We start from the raw sequence: 25,750 nt of genomic DNA, 5'->3' as shown, positions 1-25,750 counted from the left end.
TTTTTTGTTTCTGTCGGTAATGATTTGCTCTTGGTATTAATTTTTTTTTTTTGCTCTGGGTCGTCTAAAAGTGCTAACAAGAAATAACAACAAAATATCCACATTCTTAGAATTACAGTGCTTGTCTGATCAAAGTAATGTACACGATGAGATCTAACATAAAAAACACCAAATTTGCTGTTGTTGGCACACTTTGTAGACAAAAAAATAAAAATACAATGTTTTCACAAAAAAAGAAGACTTGAAGAGTTGAAAGGGAGGCTGCAAAGGCAGTTCAACATTGCAAACATGGTTTCAAAGCTTCAGCACGTAAATCGTATAGAATATTAAGCAGTAACACTTTAAAACACTTTAATTCTTGTTATTAAGTATATTTCCCATTATAATCACTTCTCTTATTTGATACTTATCTATAACACATCATATTCATCTATTCATCCCTGATAATAATGTCTTTAACCCTTGTATTGTGTTCGATTTTTGTGACGATTTTGATGGAGCGGGTCAAATTGACCCGCATTGGATTCAATGCAATTCCTTAAATATCACATTATGAAAAACAAGAAGGAATTAGGTATGAACCAAACCATTTTAGTATCAGTCTTTGTCACACATTACAAACATTTAAAATTAAAAAGTATGATTTTAAAAAAATGCATTTAACCACAATTTTTAACATGTTTGTTTTAACAAATGTTGCACAAAAACTGTTGCAACATTTAACATTTTAAATTTTAATTCAACATGTTTTTTTAACATACCTATGTTTAAGACATCCTAAATGAACTATTTAATATTGCTTTGAAATGAAATGAAGCTTTTCTTTTTCTAAATAGGCCCATCTTTTGTTCTTGAGGCTCATTGTACAAATTCAAGAAATCACTGTTTACATGATCTGCATACATCAAGCATGTGCTTTCTGACTTCTTGCATTTTACACAAATGGTGCTTATTTTGGTGTCATGTTTTATGGGGCACAGCTAGCATCACCTGTATTCACCTCTGGATTTTCTGTGGGTCTGAATTCATCAGCTATACACAGTATTTCATTTACATTGAAAATAGAAATGATAGTTTACATTTACTTTTCTGTGTCTGAGGAAGTCTTTATCAGTACAAAAAAAGTGGGAAAAGCCCACTTTCCCTTTCCAGGGTAGTAAAACACCAAAATATATGCAATAAATGTATTTAATTTGTGTCTGTACAGTTGCCTTGGAACAAACAAATATGGGTCAAATTGACCCGCGAACATCAAAATCGTACCAAAATCATTATTTGTGCTAAAAAAAAACACTTCAAAACACATCAGTGTATCCTAACTTTGCATGCATGTTCATGGCCCTAAATGAGAAAAAGTGACAAAATTTCTGGAAGAAAACTTTAACTTAAGTAGTATTTCATATAAATTGTAAATAGAAATTATAGCTCACTTTTACCATCTGTGTCTGTAAAAGTCTTTTTCAGTACTCAAAATAGTGAGGAAAAGCATTTTTACCCCCATTTTAGGGTAGGTAAACACCAATATAACAACAAACACTAAAAATATATATTTAATTTAGGTCTATACAGTTGCTTTGGCGCAAAACAAAATGCGGGTCAAATTGACCCGCGAACCTCAAAATCGTTACAAAATTATTTTGGTACACTTCAAAACATATCAGCATGTCTAAACTTTGCATGCATGTTCATGGCCATAAATGAGAAAAAGTCACAAAATTTCAAGAATAGAATCACAGGTTAACTGGTTTATCCGACAGCTTAAAAATCAAAACGGGTCAAATTGACCCGGAACATAATATGAGGGTTAAATGGTTAACAATTTAATTAAAATTTGACATTCAAATAGTTTAAATGCATGACATGGAAGGTCACTCTTGCTTTGTGTATTAAAATTATGTTTATTCAAAAGAGCATTGCTGCTGTCAGGTCACAAGGGTGTCAATTAAAAGGTACAAATGAGCACAAAAATGTGTATTAATGGCCAAGAGTTTTCATACACAAACTGAAAAAAAACTACTGTGACATCAAAACCTCAATTCACACAGCATTTTGGTCCCAGAAAATTTCCGTAAAATTGGCAGAGAGGCTTCTGTGTGAACACAAACGCGTCCCGTAAAGAGGACCTAGTAACATTGCCGTAACACTCACTGAAAGCATTCTGTGTGAACCTAAGCCGTTTTTAAGCTCTGCCAAAATCAACATTTTCACTTCAGAGCACTTGTATTATTATACTACATGTATAAACATACAGTGCACTTCAAAATGAACATAAAATAGCTTAAAACACTGGGTTACATTTTATATTCTATGCCACTACTGTTAGCAATGTTCCGTATACTGCCTGTGGAAGGGACGCACCTCGCCGTCCCATGAGCAGCAAGTTAGGAGTGAGGGGATCAGGGTCAGATACATCTGAAGATGCATATCCAAGAGGTTTCGAGTTCATAATGCCCTCAACTTCGATGAGTACTGTTCTTAATACTTCTTCAGGAAGTATCAAATCCTTAAGAACTACTTGGAGAGAAGCTTTGATGGATTTTATCTCCCTTTCCCATGTCCCACCAAAGTGAGGAGCATGTGGTGGATTGAACTTGAAATTAATATTTTGCTTTGCTAGTTGTTTTTGCAATGCAGGCTCTAGATCGGCAAATTCTCATGTAGTTCTCTCTTTCCTCCCCGAAAGTTCATACCATGATCACAAAGGAGTTCATAAGGTTTCCCTCGCCTTGCCACAAATCGTTGGAGTGCTAATAAGAAGGAGTCAGTATCCATACTACAAAGAAGGTCCAAATGTACACATCTCATAGTTAGGCACTTGAAAACGATTCCCCATCGTTTTTATATGCCGTTTCCCAGTTTTCACATTGTATGGACCAAAACAGTCCACGCCAGTTGACCAGAAGGGGGGTTTGAACAGACGTAATCGTGCAGTAGGCAGATCAGCCATTTTAGGCACAGTGGGCTTGTTGCGCCATTTGACACAGTCTACACAACTGCGTTGGTGTTTCTTGACAGCCTGTCTACCTCTTAGAATCCAGTAGGTCCTTCTTAATTCAGAAAATACCCTATCAGGACCAGCATGAAGAAGGCGATTGTCAAAGTCCTTGATTATTAGTTTTGTGACTGGATGACTGGGTTCAAGTACCATAGGGTGGATTTCATCCTCCTCTAGTATCTCCGCTTTACGAAGCCGGCCAACAACACGAATTACACCAAGGGACTGATCATAAACTGGAGACAGGGGTCTCAGGTGACTGTTGGTAGAGACTAGTTTGTGATTTTGAAGGGCTTTGAGTTCGTCAGGAAAACTATCTGCTTGAACTATACGCAAGAGGGCAGTTTCAGTCTTTATGCGTGCTTCTGCGGACATGGATGGTGCAGCTACTCCATAAATGTGCTGGTACATAGCATCAACTAACTCATCCCAAGATTCATACTTTGTTAGATCAAATTTTGGGTTATCACTAACTGAGAGGTTGCCACAGAAGGTAGTCTTACGTAACTCTTCTTTTCCTGCCAAGTTAAATGAAGGGCAAGTGGGCCACTGATTTGGAGGTTGAAGCAAGAAAGGAGGACCATCTCTCCAACAACAGGGAACAGACAACTCCAACAATGTCCTTCCTCTCGTTATGTCATCTGCTGGATTGTTGTTAGAATCAACATATCTCCAATTCTCAGCTCCTACAAGATCTTGAATCTCTGAGATTCGGGTGCCCACAAACACTTTATACTGGCAGGACTCTGATTTTATCCAAATCAGTACTATTGTGGAGTCTGACCACATGGTTGTTTGCTTGAGATTAATGTTGAGTTCTGTGTGAAGTACTTTGGCTAGTTGAGCTCCCGTCAATGCAGCACAAAGTTCTAAACGAGGCATAGATAAATGTTTCTTTGGGGAAACTCTGGACCTGGCCATTACGAAAGACACATGTATATGACTCTGCTCATCCTCTAAACGAAGGTATGCTACAGACCCGTATGCCCTTTCTGATGCATCACAAAAGATGTGAAGATCAGCAACAATGGATGGTAAGTTAGCACATATGGGAAAATAACATCTTGGCAGAGATATTTTCTGTAGAGTGGGCAGTTCGTTTTGCCATGTTTGCCATACTGAGAGAAGACAATCCTCAATAGGAGGCCCTCAGTCTATCTAGCGGTGTCCCTCAAGGATCAATTTTAGGACCTTTGTTGTTCTCACTCTATATAGATGACCTACCATCTGTTTGTCCAGATGTTTTTTGTGCAGATGTATGCTGATGACACTGTAGTGTATGTTCATGGTAACAGTATCTCTCAGGTAGCTGAGAAAATCACCAACTCTATGGTTAATATTACAGATTGGTTGAAACAGTCTTGCCTGCAATTGAATACATCAAAAACAGTAGCAATGTTTTTCACCAAGTCTAACAATAATTTTAGTGTTGAGCCAGATGTTTTTGTGTCAGGGGAAAAGTTACAGATTGTGTCAGAGTACAAATATTTGGAGGTTTTAATTGATTCAAAGCTGTCTTTTAAATCACATGTAAAAAAGGTTTGTCATATGATCAAATTCAACCTCAGTAATTTTAGATATATTCGCCATCAAATGTCCACACAGGCAGCAAAAATGTACATGCACTCTATGATTCTTTCTCACATCTTTTACTGTTTGCCCATTTGGTCACAAGCTAGTGTTACAACTCTGAAACCACTGCAATCACTTTACAAACGAACTGTAAAAATTCTGGATAAGAAACCGAACATTTTTCATTATTGTCCAATACTACAAAAATATAGATTACTCAGTTGGGAAAACATGGTAAAATTTTCAAATCTATGTCTTGCTTATAAAATTATTCATGGTTTATCTTCCCCTCCCCTCCATCAGTTTATCAACATCCGAACAGCTGATTATAGTAGAACCAGAGGTGCAGTGAGGGGGGATTGTATCATTCCCCTTAGGAAAAGTGTTTTTGGTCAAACAGCTTTCTCTTTTCGAGCTGCTACTGAATGGAACCTTACTCCTATAAACATCAGAAACCTGAACACGTACAGTACATTTAAGATCCAGTTAAAGAAATGGTTACTTAATAACCAGAGCTGTCAACATTAGCTTACTTTATGACCTTTTCTTGTTGCCCCCTGACGGTTTCTTGCTTGTGTGTGTGTATATGTTCATGTATTTGGCTAATGTTTGTTTGATTGTTGATTGTGTTTTTAATGAAAATTCTTAGTTTAATAGTATTTTTAGTAAATACACTGAAGTGGTTTTATTGTTATTTAAATATGTACTTTTATCATTTTTTGTGTGTGTTTTTAGAGTGACTATTACCATCTGTCTAGGGACTACAGGTGAAAAATAGCCATTTGGCTAACTCTGGCATATTGGCTTAAATGTCTATTAATATGCACTGTCCCTGTAATAAATAAATAAAAATAAATAAAAAAAAGATTATCCCATCCTCTATCCTTTTTCCAAAGACACTGAATGAGAACTTTGGCACGAGTCGTATATGGAATAAGGAACCCAAGAGGGTCGTATTGGCTTGCCAGTGTTTTGTACACATTTCTCATGGTGGGTTTCATTTCAGGCAGGGTTCGGTGTTTATAACCAATAGTGTCAGAGAGACAATGCCACTTCAGCCCTAATGTAGATTCTTGGGGGTCTAGCCAAAGTTCACACTCAGGTGATCTTGCTTCAGTTGGAAGATGAGCTATAATATCTGGGACGTTGCTCGCCCATTGCCATATCTTGAAGCCTCCAGTAGCGAGTAAATTCCTGAGCTTACTGATGAATTCTTTGGCTTGGTTTGGAGAATGGAACGACTGCAAACAATTGTCTACATAGAAAGAGTGTAGTATGGACTCCATCACATCCTCGTTGCCAGTTAAATGATCTCGAACGTACCGCTGGAGAGCATAGACAGCACAGCAAGGGCTACAAGTTGTTCCGAAGGGTAAAACTCTCCATTCATATATGTCTGGGCTGCGCTCTCTTTCCATGTTTCTCCACACGAAACGAAGCAGGGGTTGGTCTTCAGGTAGAAGTCTCACCTGATGAAACATGGCTTTAATGTCTCCACTAATAGCTACTGCATGTTCTCTGAATCGTAGGAGTACACCAAGTAATGAAGGCCCAAGAGTAGGTCCTGGTAGCAGGTTGTTATTCAGACATTCTTGCTGATTTTGATACGAGCAATTAAAAACAACTCTGGCCTTTCCATTGTGATATACCATGTGATGTGGTATATACCACGACTCAGAGGATGGGTTAGCATCATCGGTAGTGATTTTTACAGCGTAACCAGCTAGTTTATCAATTTCAGCATTGAATAGTGTCGCTTTCTCAGGATCACAACTCAGCCTGCGTTCCGTAGATCTGAGGAGAGACATCACAGCAGTCGGAGGAGCCTGGAGAGGTACAGCATTCTTGCGGCGGAGAAGAGGTGTAGCATACCGTTCTACTCCATCCACCAAAACTGGTAATGTTTTCTCTTCCAGAATTTCCAGAGCCATTTGGTCCTGTTTAGAACGAGTCACATCTTTGGTATTCTGAAATGGTAATGTGTCAAGCTGCCAGAGTTTCTCAATGTGCTGACACAGAGTTTGAGCAGAAGAAAGAAACGTGGTGTGCAGACAAGAACTTGGACTTATTGGATGGTTTAGGAAGCTAGTCGGACCTTGAACTGTCCATACCAACATTGTATGGGCAGCAACAGGAGTCCCTGATGGACCCAAACGAACAGGGCTGATAGGAGTTATCAGATGAGGATGATCAGATCCGATAAGAACCATGGGGTGCACTTTACTGAAAGTATTCAATGGGATTCCTTTCAGATGGTCATACCTTTGTTGTAGGGTATATGCTGGGCATGACTGTTGAGCCAGGTTAAACTCACTTGCTGTGAAAGCATGTCCTATCTGATGTTTTAGCCTTGGGTTGGAGATAGCAGACACTTCAAATGAAACAGCAGTCCCTTTTAGTTGCACAATGTCCTGTCCAATTGTTCTTAGTTTCAAGACCTCATCTGTACCGTTCAGACCGAGATGCTTAGCAGCTGCTTCCAGTAAGATTGTCCTCTCGGATCCATCATCCAATACTGCATATGTGTTAAGTGTTATCTTGCCATTTCGTAGCTGAACAGGTACTACCTATAGCATGACCTTTCCTGAATGGCTGACTTTATCCATGTAGATGTTACGGGAGGATGTACTAAATGTGAGAACACTGGGGGTTTCTGCTGTTGCGATCTCATGTAAAACATCAAGATGTTGCCCGCCGCAAGCAGAGCAAGGTTTCTAAAGTGTGCACTTTTCAGGTTTGTGCCCGCGACCACACCGCCAACCCCTTTCCTTCTCCTTTATCCAGTTTGTCTTTTCTGATCGGTTCAATTTGGCAAATTCAGTACAAGCATTAAGATAATGGTCCTGATTACTACAGTAAGGACAAAATGGCTTTAATCGCTCTCTTCTTTTCGTTGTTACTGGAACTGAAGGGCGAGGAGGTGTGAGAGAAGGGTTTGATGCATCACTAGTTTTGTGCTTGTTTCCAAGAAGAATAGTGGTGGTCTTGAATCTTTGAGGCTTTGGCTGTCTTGTTTCTCGGTGTGTGGGCTCTACATGTGTTGTCTCTGAAACTCTACGAGAAATCTGGATAGCTTGAGATTTCTTATCTAGCTATTGAGCTAAGTGACACAATGTGTAGGTACGAGTAGTACCACTTAGTAGAATTCCCTGAGCGAGACAATGTTCAATAAATGAGTCTCTGTAATTAACAGGCAACTTGGTGAGTAAAGTGTCCACATGAGACCCACTCTGTAGTTCAGCTCTAGCAGGGCCATCTAGTGTGCTTAACATACTGACTAAAGTGTTCACTGCAGCGGCAAAATCTTCAAACCCTTGAGCGTCACCTGGTTTAATGTTTGAAGCATTAAGTATCTCCTTAAGTTCACTTTGAACCAACAGTCTTGGTTGACCATAACGTTGCTGTAAGGCTTGCATTGCATAGGTGTATGGCATTGGACTGTTAACAAATCGTTTTGCAACCTGATAGGCCGTCAGAAATTTAAGATGATCCAAAAGAACATGGTACTTGTAATCTTCAGTTAAATGGGGGTGAGGACCAAGTATGCTATCAAGGCCCTTTCTCAGTATGAGAAAATCACTTTCTTTCCCTGTGATGCTGTGTAGGTCTTTAAATGACGCTGGGTCTGGGCCCGACTTATCCATGTCACAGAGGAGCTTTGCCTTGTATACCTGCAGCACTGCTATCGTATGGAGGGCAGAAATGGTGTGGCCGTCAGATGTGTAATACTTGGTCGCCAGCGAGGATGTAAGATGGCAGGGCTTCGAAGGGTGGTTCAGCTGGGATCTCCAGCCGCTGGCCGATGACAGGCAGAGGTGGGCAGCCACAGATTCTTTGAGCAGAGGTAGTTTCAAATAGCTGCGTTCGTCCGCGCCGTCTACCACTGACAACACCCGGGTGACAGAGCTCTGGGAAAGAGTGGAATGCGAGGCATGCCATGAAAGTGTGAGCTGCTGATGGACCTCCGGGAAAAACAGAGCTTGTCTCTGACGAGCCGGCTGCCGGTGCCCCGGCTGCAGGAACCACTCATTGATCCGGCTGTGTTCGTCCGAAACCGCCCAATCCTCCAGCTCGGAGGCGGATGACATCAGCTCCACCGACATGGTCCAATACACCGAACGAGACCATGCCGCTGGCGCTCGGCAGGGGGCACTGGTCCTCATGGGTGAATGTAACAAGTTGATGGCGAGGAGATGGAGCACGCTGAGCCGGCGTGAGCTCGTCATTCTGACGTCTTTCAGGTTCACGGCTCTGCTGCTTTTTAGGTGGTGGAGCACGGGAAGCGGTGCCTCTGAAGGCAGCGACGTGGGCGCACAGCACAGCGAGAGGGAAACACTCGCAGTGGACGCAGCCGGCCTCGAGCCTGTCTCAAGCGCTGTCTCGGCGTGGGCGGGACCCAGGCAGGTGACGCACTCAGAGTGGAAATACTCCATTTGCAAAGGAGCTCTGCAGAAGCCACAATGCCAAGCGATAATATAGCAACGTACTTCTGCTCTTTTAGAGGATATTTGCTCTAGGAAATTCAGCGATCCGGAAAGCAGCAGGGGAAAATGCCAGGGCGTGGATTCCGCTGCAGGGCTTAAATCAACGATGAGTACAGATAAAGGCTTCTTCTTCGGTGCAGCGAGATGATCGCGCTGAAGGAGAAAAATTTTGAGTTTATGCGTTGGACCTGGACTTATAAAGGGCGTAACCCTGCCCCTGTTGCGAGCTCAAACGCCCTTTGCCTGTAATTTTTACAGACATGAACCAATAGGCTTCAATCGCGAAGTAAACAGGAGTTTCCCCATATCGTCAGCTTACGGCGCAATGTGAAGTGAACCGTATTGAAAGGGAACGTGTTGTTTTGTTTGCAGACAGCAAAAGCATATTTTGCTAAATTAGCATAGATGAACAAATAAGATTTTACTTGGATCAGTGATTCGCTCAAGATGAAATAGATTTGACGATTTGACGAAGACCCCAACTCATATCAGCAGTCCACTTCAAAATAAACTAAATATTATGGACAGGAAATTACATTATGGCATTTGGATTATCATGTCAGGATAACAAGAAAACAACTTTTATTATCTCGAGATCATGAGAAAATCAAGTCGTGATCACGAGAAAACAACTTTTGTTATCTCAAGATCACGAGGAATTAAGTCATGATCACGAGAAGAGCAAGCAAAAATAAAAATATAGATGACCTCTCTCGGCTTCCGTACTTTTTTTTGTTTCTGTCGGTAATGATTTGCTCTTGGTATTAATTTTTTTTTTTTTTTGCTCTGGGTCGTCTAAAAGTGTAACAAGAAAATAACAACAAAATATCCACATTCTTAGAATTACAGTGCTTGTCTGATCAAAGTAATGTACACAATGAGATCTAACAAAAATAACACCAAATTTGCTGTTGTTGGCACACTTTGTAGACAAAAAAATAAAAATACAATGTTTTCACAAAAAAAGAAGACTTGAAGAGTTGAAAGGGAGGCTGCAAAGGCAGTTCAACATTGCAAACATGGTTTCAAAGCTTCAGCACGTAAATCGTATAGAATATTAAGCAGTAACACTTTAAAACACTTTAATTCTTGTTATTAAGTATATTTCCCATTATAATCACTTCTCTTATTTGATACTTATTTATAACACATCATATTCATCTATTCATCCCTGATAATAATGTCTTTAAATGGTTAACAATTTAATTAAAATTTGACATTCAAATAGTTTAAATGCATGACATGGATGGTCACTCTTGCTTTCTGTATTAAAATTATGTTTATTCAAAAGAGCATTGCTGCTGTCAGGTCACAAGGGTGTCAATAAAAAGGTAGAAATGAGCACAAAATGTGTATTAATGGCCAAGAGTTTTCATACACACACTGAAAAAAACTACTGTGACATCAAAACCTCAATTCACACAGCATTTTGGTCCCAGAAAATTTCCGTAAAATTGGCAGAGAGGCTTCTGTGTGAACACAAACGCGTCCCGTAAAGAGGACCTAGTAGCATTGCCGTAACACTCACTGAAAGCATTCTGTGTGAACCTAAGCCGTTTTTAAGCTCTGCCAAAATCAACATTTTCACTTCAGAGCACTTGTATTATCATACTACATGTATAAACATACAGTGCACTTCAAAATGAACATAAAATAGCTTAAAACACTGGGTTACATTTTATATTCTATGCCACTACTGTTAGCAATGTTCCGTATACTGCCTGTGGAAGGGACGCACCTCGCCGTCCCATGAGCAGCAAGTTAGGAGTGATTGGATCAGGGTCAGATACATCTGAAGATGCATATCCAAGAGGTTTCGAGTTCATAATGCCCTCAACTTCGATGAGTACTGTTCTTAATACTTCTTCAGGAAGTATCAAATCCTTAAGAACTACTTGGAGAGAAGCTTTGATGGATTTTATCTCCCTTTCCCAAGTCCCACCAAAGTGAGGAGCATGTGGTGGATTGAACTTGAAATTAATATTTTGCTTTGCTAGTTGTTCTTGCAATGCAGGCTCTAGATCGGCAAATTCTCATGTAGTTCTCTCTTTCCTCCCCGAAAGTTTGTACCCTGATCACAAAGGAGTTCATAAGGTTTTCCTCGCCTTGCCACAAATCGTCGGAGTGCTAATAAGAAGGAGTCAGTATCCATACTACAAAGAAGGTCCAAATGTACACATCTCATAGTTAGGCACTTGAAAACGATTCCCCATCGTTTTTATATGTTGTCTCCCAGTTTTCACATTGTATGGACCAAAACAGTCCACGCCAGTTGACCAGAAGGGGGGTTTGAACAGACGTAATCGTGCAGTAGGCAGATCAGCCATTTTAGGCACAGTGGGCTTGTTGCGCCATTTGACACAGTCTACACAACTGCGTTGGTGTTTCTTGACAGCCTGTCTACCTCTTAGAATCCAGTAGGTCCTTCTTAATTCAGAAAATACCCTATCAGGACCAGCATGAAGAAGGCGATTGTCAAAGTCCTTGATTATTAGTTTTGTGACTGGATGACTGGGTTCAAGTACCATAGGGTGGATTTCATCCTCCTCTAGTATCTCCGCTTTACGAAGCCGGCCAACAACACGAATTACACCAAGGGACTGATCATAAACTGGAGACAGGGGTCTCAGGCGACTGTTGGTAGAGAATAGTTTGTGATTTTGAAGGGCTTTGAGTTCGTCAGGAAAACTATCTGCTTGAACTATACGCAAGAGGGCAGTTTCAGTCTTTATGCGTGCTTCTGCGGACATGGATGGTGCAGCTACTCCATAAATGTGCTGGTACATAGCATCAACTAACTCATCCCAAAATTGATACTTTGTTAGATCAAATTTTGGGTTATCACTAACTGAGAGGTTGCCACAGAAGGTAGTCTTACGTAACTCTTCTTTTCCTGCCAAGTTAAGTGAAGGGCAAGTGGGCCACTGATTTGGAGGTTGAAGCAAGAAAGGAGGACCATCTCTCCAATGACAGGGAACAGACAACTCCAACAATGTCCTTCCTCTCGTTATGTCATCTGCTGGATTGTTGTTAGAATCAACGTATCTCCAATTCTCAGCTCCTACAAGATCTTGAATCTCTGAGATTCGGGTGCCCACAAACAATTTATACTGGCAGGACTCTGATTTTATCCAACTCAGTACTATTGTGGAGTCTGACCACATGGTTGTTTGCTTGAGATTAATGTTGAGTTCTGTGTGAAGTACTTTGGCTAGTTGAGCTCCCGTCAATGCAGCATAAAGTTCTAAACGAGGCATAGATAACTGTTTCTTTGGGGAAACTCTGGACCTGGCCATTACGAAAGACACATGTATATGACTCTGCTCATCCTCCAAATGAAGGTATGCTACAGACCCGTATGCCCTTTCTGATGCATCACAAAAGATGTGAAGATCAGCATCAATGGATGGTAAGTCAGCACATATGGGAAAATAACATCTTGGCAGAGATATTTTCTGTAGAGTGGGCAGTTCGTTTTGCCATGTTTGCCATACTGAGAGAAGACGATCCTCAATAGGAGGCCCTCAGTCTATCTAGCGGTGTCCCTCAAGGATCAATTTTAGGACCTTTGTTGTTCTCACTCTATATAGATGACCTACCATCTGTTTGTCCAGATGTTTTTGTGCAGATGTATGCTGATGACACTGTAGTGTATGTTCATGGTAGCAGTATCTCTCAGGTAGCTGAGAAAATCACCAACTCTATGGTTAATATTACAGATTGGTTGAAACAGTCTCGCCTGCAATGGAATACATCAAAAACAGTAGCAATGTTTTTCACCAAGTCTAATAATAATTTTAGTGTTGAGCCAGATTTTTTTGTGTCAGGGGAAAAGTTACAGATTGTGTCAGAGTACAAATATTTGGGGGGTTTTAATTGATTCAAAGCTGTCTTTTAAATCACATGTAAAAAAGGTTTGTCATATGATTAAATTCAAGCTCAGTAATTTTAGATATATTCGCCATCAAATGTCCACACAGGCAGCAAAAATGTACATGCACTCTATGATTCTTTCTCACATCTTTTACTGTTTGCCCATTTGGTCACAAGCTAGTGTTACAACTCTGAAACCACTGCAATCACTTTACAAACGAACTGTAAAAATTCTGGATAAGAAACCGAACTTTTTTCATTATTGTCCAATACTACAAAAATATAGATTACTCAGTTGGGAAAACATGGTAAAATTTTCAAATCTATGTCTTGCTTATAAAATTATTCATGGTTTATCTTCCCCTCCCCTCCATCAGTTTATCAACATCCGAACAGCTGATTATAGTAGAACCAGAGGTGCAGTGAGGGGGGATTGTATCATTCCCCTTAAGGCTCGTACAGACTACATGACTTTAAAACGTTGGTCCGAACTGTGCGGTTCACACTACATGACTTGCTCTCTGTGAAATCAGGAGTGTTCACGTTGTTGAGCAGTTCACACCACACGACATAACGTGACTGCCCCACAACAGGAGGTAACGCACTACACGAGTTGAGAACAACTCTATCACCCGGCGATTCTACCTTGTCCACAAACCACGTTTTGTCACGAAAAATCACGCGATAAAACAAACCGGAAATGACGCGAAACAACACGCGCACCAGTAAACCCACAGAAGAAGAATGAAGACGACGCGCAAAACTTTTGTTTGTATATATAGACTTCATACAGAAATTCGTGCTGCAAACCGTTTGCGCGATGCAAAGCCGCAAAAGAAAAAAATGAAGAGATGTGTATGTGGAGAGGTGGATCAACACCACACGCGGACAGCAGGGATTTAAGAGTTGCAGGTGAGTACAGCTTGTTTATATAGGAAATATAGCTGCATGCTTATGTTTGGCTATGATCACATTTAAAATATCAACGTGTTGTCTACTGTGTTTAAAAGCTGTGTTTCTTGATTTAATTATCGTTCAAATAGAATAGGACAGGCTTCGCAAAGCATGACTTGGAGAGCGTTTGTCTTTGACCCTGCGATTCTATGCAACAGGTTTGTGTGATTTCATTTCAAACGAATATGAACTGAATGTTGTCATTACGTTTTTTTTCTGTCTGGGTATGTTTTTGAACTTTTTGGTGTCATGCAGGTGACACGTTCAAGTCCCTCAGGTTCAAGTCCAGGATGGGGGACCAGCACCATCCCACAAATAGTTTTGGATACCTGTTCTGTACCAGGTTATAAAGGACGATTTCTTGAAGGTAGGGTTATTACAAAATATAAAGCTATCTATCTATCTATCTATCTATCTATCTATCTATCTATCTATCTATCTATCTATATATATATATATATATATATATATATATACTACTTCATTTAAAAAAATGAACACCCATAACATTGTGGACATCAGCAGTTGACTGTCTTTGATAAAAAGTATTTTAGTAAAAACTATTATTAGAAACAGGGATATAGTTCCGAAAAGCACAAGTAATATTTATTTTTATGTCTATACATACCTGTATACATTAATTTCATAATTTTATCTGAGCTTACACTATGTGTATATTAAAGTATTTTGTGTATAAACATGAATTATGTTAACACAGCAATAAATATAAAATTACTTCCAAACCTTATATTGTAATATTTGTAATTATTCTACATGTTGTTTAGTCCCTAGTTTATCTTTATACTTATTTATATGGATTAAGTAAGAAGGGGTCTCATTTATAAAGCATGCGTATGCACAAAACAGTTCTGGAAACATGCGTACGCCAGTTACCTCACAAATGTTGTGATCTTTAAAAAAAAAAAACCTTAATGGGAGAATAGGCTTGCATGGTGGGATCAGAAGATAATTAATGTACGCACACTTGCAGAAAGGGAACATTGCTTTGTCTGTATTTTTTGGCGTATGCCATTTTTGGCTTTTGTGCATACATAGACTTTTAGTAAGGATCCTACACACAGTTTTATAAATGAGACCCAAGGTGTTTGTTCTACATATAACTATGCAAATAAATCCATTGGAAACTGTAGTCTTGAATATATAATAATTTAATCAGTGACATTTGGTGTGTCCTATTGTTTTAGACACCATCAACGGAAGGAGAGTGGCATAGCCGTGGACTTCGAAAGGAAGTGGCAGTTTCCACATTGCTTTGGGGTACTTGCTACCACTCCAGCTGTAGCAGACTGCTGACCAAAACATGGTTGATGGGCAATGGAAGAATCGTGGGACGGGTGCTTTTCAACCGATGAACACCACCTCACATCGCAATTGTATGGCAACAGCAAAAGTGCAACGCAATCTGATGCGGGACTACTTTGTCTCACCAGCGTGTAGTGTTTATTGGCAAGTTCAACACATTTTAAAAGGAACTGATGTAGAGTTATCCCTGCAAACAGCAGATTAAAGCCAGTTATTGTCAGTTTAGGACATTCGTTTTCTTGTGTGTTCTAAAGTCCTGTATTTGTAAAGAACACTATGTGGTTCACTTTTTCATTGTTTTAAGTATTCTGTTTATTGTTGTGTTATTATTCAATTAATTTTAATTGCATACAAATCAAAAGGTGCAGGAATGTAACAAATAAAAGCAATCTGCATGTTGCAATTAAGTGCCTTATACTAACTTTATTTCGTGATCCACACTCATTATTCACAGAACATTAACAATGTTTCTATACTACGGCGCTAAACATCCACATATCTGATCATGATAAAATTTATGGGGATTGTGATGATAAGCTCTGGGCATTTTTACTCAATGTGGATTAATCTAACAGCCAATCACACACAATTATATTACGATATTTATATATCACCCAGCCCTTAAAAGGGCTCTACATAGGGATTTTTGTAATGTTTAATTGTGTTAATGTGGTGCACTGCACGTGTTCTAACAATGTATATTTTGTCTGTCCACATAATATACATTCAAATGTACTACATTGTTTTCAAGTTGCACAAACAACAATGCAAGGCTATAAAGCACTATTCATATTGGCGTTTTTTGTAAAATATGACAATGTGTTTTATACTTTTATACTTTGTTGCATTAAATGTATTACTTTCGATAGACCATTTATTTCATGAAACAGCACTGGGAAATTCAATCTAAACCCTTCAACAAGTTTAATCACCTTATTGATAAATGTAATACATAGTAAAGTCAATAGTTTGTAAACAAAAACACATCGGGACCGGACCGCACATGTCATGCATGATATATGCATAGGGTAGGTTGTTCAGGTGACAACATTGATCCGCTTCTGTCGGTCTCCTGGGCGTTGTATATCATCACCATTATGCTTCTTTTGAGATGTGATAAGAGAACTGGGTCTTCAATATTCCTCAATTCCAAAGCCATGGTTCCCAAATGAAGTTAATGTATCCCTAGTTGTTTGTGAGTCCACTTGTGCAACAGTAAAGTCTAAAATCAATAAATAAATGCAATGTTTCCAGTTAATTTTTACCTCCACACTTCATTTTATTTGTCTATTCAAACTAAATATGAGAATTTATTCCTTTGTTTACAAGCTCTTTCGACTGGTACAAAAGGCAGATTGTAATGTAACTGAATATCCTCTAATACACAATATATAACAATAAACAGAATTACAGTAAAAAGAATTATACCCTTTATAATGTTTTACAGACATATCCCAAAAATAGGATTACGCAAGCTTCTATAATATGCATGTATATGGAAATATGACCAATTAATTTACATTTTACCCTATAACATTTAGATAATGTAATAATAACATTTGCTCACCTGGCTGTTTTACAGCGTTTGCTCTTTCTCTCCACCGTTTCTTTTTCTCAGCGCAATTGTGGTAAATATATGTGAAACGTCATACAGACATTTATGCCTGAGTTCAATGTTTTCTTGGTGACATGCTGCTCATCTTTCCGTGTGACGTCAACCCCTCGTCGGATTGGCTGTAGCTCGTGACATCATAGGAGGTCGAGTCGCGCGACAGCTCCAGATATCTAACAAGCTAGATATTTTTCTGGTGTCGGCGACGCGTCTGCGAGCCGTCTGCGAGCGTCTTTGATGCGTTGTTGGCTCTTTCATACCAACAGATTGGCGAACGTCGATCGCCCGCTAATCCCCCGCGATTTGCACCCGATCACACCCCGACCTGTCGGCGAGCGAACGATTTGCAAATCGGGCTTAAATCTGGCTTAAAATCATGTAGTGTGAACTAAGCATTAGGAAAAGTGTTTTTGGTCAAACAGCTTTCTCTTTTCGAGCTGCTACTGAATGGAACCTTACTCCTATAAACATCAGAAACCTGAACACGTACAGTACATTTAAGATCCAGTTAAAGAAATGGTTACTTAATAACCAGAGCTGTCAACATTAGCTTACTTTATGACCTTTTCTTGTTGCCCCCTGACGGTTTCTTGCTTGTGTGTGTGTATATGTTCATGTATTTGGCTAATGTTTTTTGATTGTTGATTGTGTTTTTAATGAAAATTCTTAGTTTAATAGTATTTTTAGTAAATATACTGAAGTTGTTTTATTGTTATTTAAATATGTACTTTTATCATTTTTTTTTTTGTGTGTTTTTAGAGTGACTATTACCAGCTGTCTAGGGACTACAGGTGAAAAATAGCCATTTGGCTAACTCTGGCATATTGGCTTAAATGTCTATTAATATGCACTGTCCCTGTAATAAAAAAATAAAAAAAAATAAAAAAACAGATTATCCCATCCTCTATCCTTTTTCCAAAGACACTGAATGAGAACTTTGGCACGAGTCGTATATGGAATAAGGAACCCAAGAGGGTCGTATTGGCTTGCCAGTGTTTTGTACACATTTCTCATGGTGGGTTTCATTTCAGGCAGGGTTCGGTGTTTATAACCAATAGTGTCAGAGAGACAATGCCACTTCAGCCCTAATGTAGATTCTTGGGGGTCATCTTTGTCATCCATTAGCCAAAGTTCACACTCAGGTGATCTTGCTTCAGTTGGAAGATGAGCTATAATATCTGGGACGTTGCTCGCCCATTGCCATATCTTGAAGCCTCCAGTAGCGAGTAAATTCCTGAGCTTACTGATGAATTATGGAGAATGGAACGACTGCAAACAATTGTCTACATAGAAAGAGTGTAGTATGGACTCCATCACATCCTCGTTGCCAGTTAAATGATCTCGAACGTACCGCTGGAGAGCATAGACAGCACAGCAAGGGCTACAAGTTGTTCCGAAGGGTAAAACTCTCCATTCATATATGTCTGGGCTGCCCTCTCTTTCCATGTTTCTCCACACGAAACGAAGCAGGGGTTGGTCTTCAGGTAGAAGTCTCACTTGATAAAACATGGCTTTAATGTCTCCACTAATAGCTACTGCATGTTCTCTGAATCGTAGGAGTACACCAAGTAATGAAGACCCAAAAGTAGGTCCTGGTAGCAGGTTGTTATTCAGACATTCTTGCTGATATTGATACGAGCAATTAAAAACAACTCTGGCCTTTCCATTGTGATATACCATGTGATGTGGTATATACCACGACTCAGAGAATTGGTTAGCATCATCGGTAGTGATTTTTACAACGTAACCAGCTAGTTTATCAATTTCAGCATTGAATAGTGTCGCTTTCTCAGGATCACAACTCAGCCTGCGTTCCGTAGATCTGAGGAGAGACATCACAGCAGTCGGAGGAGCCTGGAGAGGTACAGCATTCTTGCGGCAGAGAAGAGGTGTAGCATACCGTTCTACTCCATCCACCAAAACTGGTAATGTTTTCTCTTCCAGAATTTCCAGAGCCATTTGGTTCTGTTTAGAACGAGTCACATCCTTGGTATTCTGAAATGGTAATGTGTCAAGCTGCCAGAGTTTCTCAATGTGCTGACGCAGAGTTTGAGCAGGAGAAAGAAACGTGGTGTGCAGACAAGAACTTGGACTTATTGGATGGTTTAGGAAGCTAGTAGGACCTTGAACTGTCCATCCCAACATTGTATGGGCAGCAACAGGAGTCCCTGATGGACCCAAACGAACAGGGCTGATAGGAGTTATCAGATGAGGATGATCAGATCCAATAAGAACCATGGGGTGCACTTTACTGAAAGTATTTAATGGGATTCCTTTCAGATGGTCATACCTTTGTTGTAGGGCAGGGATTCCCAAAGTGTGGTACGCGCACCCCCAGGGGTACGCGAGCTGCCACCAGGGGGTGCGCGAGAGGAAAAATGTAATGGCAGTCTGTTTCTTTAAGTGGGATTTTTCCATACAATAAATACATTAAAAAATGAACCGTAAACATTTCCTTTGTAATCGCTTTTATTTTAAATAAAAAACTATAATTTATTAGTTATAGTTTATTAGTTTGATAGAAACGTAGAAGACAGCTGCTGTCTTTTTCTACGCACTGCTCTTCTATTATGTACTGCAGCCGCTATATGCGTGCCAACTCGTTTCATTCATTCCATATATATTATAAATATGCTTAACTGACTGAAATCAGGGAAACTGTCATGTGGGACGTCTTATGATAAAGTTGTTAGTCACGAAGGAGGAGAGGGACCAAGAGAGAGAGACTTTTTTATGGCAAAAATAGAAATAATGAAATGTGACGAGACATGGGCACAGGATACGCGAGCAATGTGTTTTCATGCATGGTAAAGAGACCGCCAATGAATTATATAATAAAATACATAAATACTTACTGTAGATAACTTATTAAAAGCTTTCATTTAATTTTGTTTGAAACTTGAGCTTTTATAATGAATCTGCAAACTATTATACACTGTTGTGCGAACAGTAAAGGCTTTCGTTAATGTGTTTGATGGGTCTGCACGTGACGCACTGGTAAACATGAGGAAACCTCTCATATGTCATCTATTAGCTGACGGCAGTAAATGTAAGTTTTTTACCATAGTAAACTCGAATGGCGTCTAAATATCACAGTGGTTAAACGCATACACGGGGGCGCGCATCATCTACGCTGAGCGTAGTTTCAGATGGTGCAATAGGCGTAAATATTTTTCACAATGTTGGACGTAGCTAAGCCCGACGTAGGACTATTACACCCAACTTCTTAACGTCCGGCTAGTGCAACCGGCCCTTGGTTATTTGCGCATGATTAAACATGAGTATTTATGGTGAGAAAACAAAGCTTTTTTGGATTTTTTTTAAATGGGGATTGGGGGTGCGCCAACCCGGTTGGGACATAGAAGGGGGTGCGCAGGAAAAAAAGTTTGGGAACCCCTGTTGTAGGGTATATGCTGGGCATGACTGTTGAGCCAGGTTAAACTCACTTGCTGTGAAAGCATGTCCTATCTGATGTTTTAGCCTTGGGTTGGAGATAGCAGACACTTCAAATGAAACAGCAGTCCCTTTTAGTTGCACAATGTCCTGTCTAATTGTTCTTAGTGTCAAGACCTCATCTGTACCGTTCAGACCGAGATGCTTAGCAGCTGCTTCCAGTAAGATTGTCCTCTCGGATCCATCATCCAATACTGCATATGTGTTAAGTGTTATCTTGCCATTTCGTAGCTGAACAGGTACTACCTTTAGCATGACCTTTCCTGAATGGCTGACTTTATCCATGTAGATGTTACGGGAGGATGTACTAAGTGTGAGAACACTGGGGGTTTCTGCTGTTGCGATCTCATGTAAAACATCAAGATGTTGCCCGCCGCAAGCAGAGCAAGGTTTCTAAAGTGTGCACTTTTCAGGTTTGTGCCCGCGACCACACCGCCAACACCTTTCCTTCTCCTTTATCCAGTTTGTCTTTTCTGATCGGTTCAATTTGGCAAATTCAGTACAAGCATTAAGATAATGGTCCTGATTACTACAGTAAGGACAAAATGGCTTGAATCGCTCTCTTCTTTTCGTTGTTACTGGAACTGTAGGGCGAGGAGGTGTGAGAGAAGGGTTTGATGCATCACTAGTTTTGTGCTTGTTTCCAAGAAGAATAGTGGTGGTCTTGAATCTTTGAGGCTTTGGCTGTCTTGTTTCTCGGCGTGTGGGCTCTACATGTGTTGTCTCTGAAACTCTACGAGAAATCTGGATAGCTTGAGATTTCTTTTCTAGCCATTGAGCTAAGTGACACAATGTGTAGGTACGAGTAGTACCACTTAGTAGAATTCCCTGAGCGAGACAATGTTCAATAAATGAGTCTCTGTAATTAACAGGCAACTTAGTGAGTAAAGTGTCCACATGAAACCCACTCTGTAGTTCAGCTCTAGCAGGGCCATCTAGTGTGCTTAACATACTGCCTAAAGTGTTCACTGCAGCGGCAAAATCTTCAAACCCTTGAGCGTCACCTGGTTTAATGTTTGAAGCATTAAGTATCTCCTTAAGTTCACTTTGAACCAACAGTCTTGGTTGACCATAACGTTGCTGTAAGGCTTGCATTGCATAGGTGTATGGCATTGGACTGTTAAAAAATCGTTTTGCAACCTGATAGGCCGTCAGAAATTTAAGATGATCCAAAAGAACATGGTACTTGTAATCTTCAGTTAAATGGGGGTGAGGACCAAGTATGCTATCAAGGCCCTTTCTCAGTATGAGAAAATCACTTTCTTTCCCTGAAGTGAAAGGCAACAGCCTGGTATGCCATAAGAAGCAGCGATGGCCATCTCCATTAGACCTGGTGCTACATAATGGTTTGTGTAGTTAGTAGGTATAGCTGCTTGCACGGGAGGTGGATAGCTAGCAGCTTGAGCTGAAGCATAAGGAGGAAGAAAATGAGAAGAATAGTTTGGTTGCGATGGGGCAAAAGAAGTCTGAGGTGGAGGAGAGTAATAAGTACTTTGAGTCATGGGATGACTTTGAGAGCCTGGCATCTGTATAGTTTGTTGCATATGCTGTACGGGAGGTTGCAGAGTAGCTGGAACTGCCGATGTCCAAAGTAATAATTGTGTTGCATGTAACTGTGATTGCAGTTGAGTTACACCCTGAGATGGCAGCTGAGGCACTGATTGTGACCGGGAAATTTGCCGCGGCAGCACAGTGTGTGCAAGCTGGTTGGGTGGTAAGGCACTAGGAATCACCGAGTTTTGAACAGTCTTTGCATGTACAGCAGGCTGAATAAGATCAGATGGCTCATTATGATTCATTTCTACATCAGTATTAAGGCGATGCACAACTTAAACTGGTGATTGAGTAAGTTCACCTTTAAGATGACTAGCTGGGTGAAAAGGCAACGGAGAGGGACTCTCATAGTGCATAGGATGACTCTTTGTACATGAAATACGTCTCACACTGTCCATCTCTATTTGCAAGTCTCTCATATCATCAGCCAGTTTCCTCCACTGTGTCTCTAGATGCTGCAATCCTGATTCACTTTCACTGTGGACAGCTATTGCTGGTGTGGAGGATGCACACATTACTTGATATGGAATATGATGCTCTGTTCTACCTTGACTGGATTCCATCATTTCAGGAGGGATGTTCTGTTGAGGTAGATGGCTGTACACAAAGTCCTCCAGATAGGCTGGTACCCTCTGTGTGCGGGCTGGCCAAGCATAGTAGTCTCTAGATGTTGCCATGACGCAGTTGGCGATCCGGCTCGAAGGACCATTTGTTAGCAATGTTGTGTTTAACTGGGTATCGCCCCTGGCCAATCTCTTCCATTAAAAAGAGGTGCAGAAATCCAGAGTATCAAACAGAATTTAATCCAGTATGCAATATTGTGATGTTGATGAGTGTTTGAGTTTTCTATACAAAATACAGAAATAAACATATATAAATGTCAGGCAATTACACTCCTTATAAATAAAGAGGTGATATAAATGTACAATGAATACAAATATAACCTTAATCATGCTGTTGTGAATCAAAAATAAGTTGCAGTCTAAATAATCATTACTGACCTATTTAAAGAGCACAAAATGGCGGACAAACGGCCATTATATGTACCTGTCATGGTCTTGTCAGACTTCTGTGCTAGATTAAGGTCTGAGTGCATCTGACAGGACCATGACAGTATTATGTTCTGTGTGGGGACACGTGGAGTTATATTGTGTATGTGGCTTCCACGTGTTCCCACGGTCTTGTCGCTGTCATGGTCTTGCCTGACCTTGGTGTATTATTCAGGTCCTATTTCTGAGGGCAAGGTCATGGCAGCATTGTGTTTGTGTGGGGACACATGTGTTTCACATTATGTATTTGTGTCATGTGTTCCCAGTGTCTCGTCACTTTTACCCTACTCCCTTATGTGTTTGTGTCTTACGTAATTAATTATGTTCACCTATTCCCCATTGATGTCGTGTCTTTATAATGCCCTCTCATTCTCTGTAGTGTGCGCGTTCGTTAGTCAAGATTCAGTGTTTGTGTTCCCGTCATCCGGGCTTCCTGAATCGTGTTATCTGTTCCTGACTCTGTGTATCCTGTGTTATTTTCAGTTCAGTGTTTCATCACTGTGTTCATCATCTGTTTTACCCCCACGTGGGTTTTTGTGTTTACGTTTAATAAACCTTCAGTTTATTATTTAATTCGTGTCTGCGTGTGGGTTCTCTCTTTTGTTTATACGTAACGTGACAGAACGAACGCGCCAAACTGAACCCAGCGGACATGTACACGGGTAGTCGCCTGGCTATACGGGGAAGGGGCTCCCGTCCCGCATACGAGTCGGGGTATGAATTCTATGACCTGCTCGTATGCGGACCCAAGACGAACGCCAGGCGGAGACCAGTCGGGTCTGACGGATCCTGCCCGACATCATCCTGCCCGAGGGGCATTCTCACCGGGGCGATTAGGTTGGGGAGGACGCCTGCCGTCTCTCTGGCACCGGAGACTACGCCTGCGCCCGATCCTCGTCCTGCTATCCCGACCTCCAGACGAAGGAGGAAGGAGAGGACGAAGGAGGCATCGGAGCAGCGGCTGCAACCGGCGCAGCCGGAGACACGTCACCCGCCGGCGCAGCCAAGGACGCATTATCCCCCTATGTCTCAGCCGTTTATTTTTGGGACTCATTGTTATCACCCTGGACATTGTTCCCATCCTGTTGTTGCCCCACCCTCCCTCCCTTATTTGTTATTTCTGTTAAATCATCCCAACCCCTTTGTTACTTATGTTTGTTTGCCTTTGATGTTTATTGTTGTGTTGTCATGGGTGTTGTCTATTGTACAGTCTCTCGTTCCTCATGTTTGATGTGTTGGTTTTCATGGCGTCTTGTATCCGCCTTTAAAGAGGGGGGTACTGTCATGGTCTTGTCAGACTTCTGTGCTAGATTAAGGTCCGAGTGCATCTGACAGGACCATGACAGTATTATGTTCTGTGTGGGGACACGTGGAGTTATATTGTGTATGTGGCTTCCACGTGTTCCCACGGTCTTGTCGCTGTCATGGTCTTGCCTGACCTTGGTGTATTATTCAGGTCCTATTTCTGAGGTCAAGGTCATGGCAGCATTGTGTTTGTGTGGGGACACGTGTGTTTCACATTATGTATTTGTGTCACGTGTTCCCAGTGTCTCGTCACTTTTACCCTACTCCCTTATGTGTTTGTGTCTTACGTAATTAATTATGTTCACCTGTTCCCCATTGATGTCGTGTCTTTATAATGCCCTCTCGTTCTCTGTCGTGTGCGCGTTCGTTAGTCAAGATTCAGTGTTTGTGTTCCCGTCATCCGGGCTTCCTGAATCGTGTTATCTGTTCCTGACTCTGTGTATCCTGTGTTATTTTCAGTTCAGTGTTTCATCACTGTGTTCATCATCTGTTTTACCCCCACGTGGGTTTTTGTGTTTACGTTTAATAAACCTTCAGTTTATTATTTAATTCGTGTCTGCGTGTGGGTTCTCTCTTTTGTTTATACGTAACGTGACAGTACCAGTAAAGATAGCAAATTAAATAAACAAGTCAAACAGTCCTTTAAATATCTACCAAAACAGATTAATGTAGTTTTAGTGTAAGATACAATGATATTCATTTTACAAATAAACTATATCAATATCACAACTGAATAACGGTCGCTATTGTAAACTGCTGCATCATGCATCGATTTAAATGAACACAAACTTAACAAGAAACTCTGCTATAAACATTCATGAGCATTATAGCAATTCATTTATTGATTATTATTGTTACTTACTTGGTCAATAATTCAAAACCGTGTTCAAATAACCAACAATCACAACCGGATGTTTGGCACATATTCAACGCGTGCTTGCAGCAGAAAGGAATGACCTAGATTTTTTATCAAGTATATAATGCGTCCTACTGACCTATGACTTCGCAATACTGCCACCTACTGGTAAAGGCATGTAATATAGGAAACTTTGTACAACTACTATCTTCAAGTTTTTTCGCAAGAAGATCAGTTTGTTAACATTTACACACAGAACGCAATGTGTGCTGTTTCGGTCTCACCTGCGATCGCGTGCTATCAACAACACCCTGGTGATGACGACGCAATAAGTGACTCGTCATATTAGATGTATTGCCTTGAGCATACGGCACTCGCGTATTTTACCATTTTGTCCACGTTTTCTTGAGCATCACTGCTGCAGTAGACTTAAATAAAGCTGGCGGTGCCTCTATTAGAGTCTTTTCTCCTTCACTTGCCGCGCTAAACGGTCCGCACCACACACACGCACACACGTGAGGAGGAACTGTGAGGTTGGCAACAGATTTGCATACTTCCAGTTGATTGGACAGGTACTCTCACCTAAACACACGCAGAGCTTATTCAGAACCATTCATTAGCGGTTTATGCATTGTTTTTTCACTAAACAATATTAGAAATGCGTGGTCGAATCAAACACGGTGCACCATGGTGCACGTGCATCCCTAACCGTGGGAGCAT

The 25,750-nt window shown here is 40.6% G+C and overlaps 2 long non-coding RNA genes across 3 annotated transcripts; one reads left to right on the top strand and one right to left on the bottom strand.

Annotated features, from left to right (window-relative positions):
* Positions 1-13,370: 13,370 nt before the first annotated feature.
* Positions 13,371-16,069, top strand: LOC135767142 (uncharacterized). 2 transcript variants are annotated; one of them, XR_010541909.2, is made up of 4 exons: positions 13,371-13,836; positions 13,968-14,036; positions 14,134-14,245; positions 15,084-16,069. It is a non-coding gene; the product is annotated as an uncharacterized lncRNA (long non-coding RNA). The 2 variants fall into 2 exon arrangements; XR_010541908.2 differs by lacking the exon at positions 13,371-13,836 and having other exon boundaries at positions 13,843-14,036.
* Positions 15,030-17,209, bottom strand: LOC135768552 (uncharacterized). The gene is made up of 2 exons (XR_010542188.2): positions 16,769-17,209; positions 15,030-16,423 (listed from the first exon to the last, which is right to left on the bottom strand). It is a non-coding gene; the product is annotated as an uncharacterized lncRNA (long non-coding RNA).
* Between the last annotated feature and the right edge of the window lie 8,541 nt (positions 17,210-25,750).

Source organism: Paramisgurnus dabryanus, chromosome 6 (assembly GCF_030506205.2).
Source record: "Paramisgurnus dabryanus chromosome 6, PD_genome_1.1, whole genome shotgun sequence".
Classification (NCBI taxonomy): domain Eukaryota; kingdom Metazoa; phylum Chordata; class Actinopteri; order Cypriniformes; family Cobitidae; genus Paramisgurnus; species Paramisgurnus dabryanus.
This window is presented reverse-complemented; position numbering and strand designations above follow the sequence as displayed.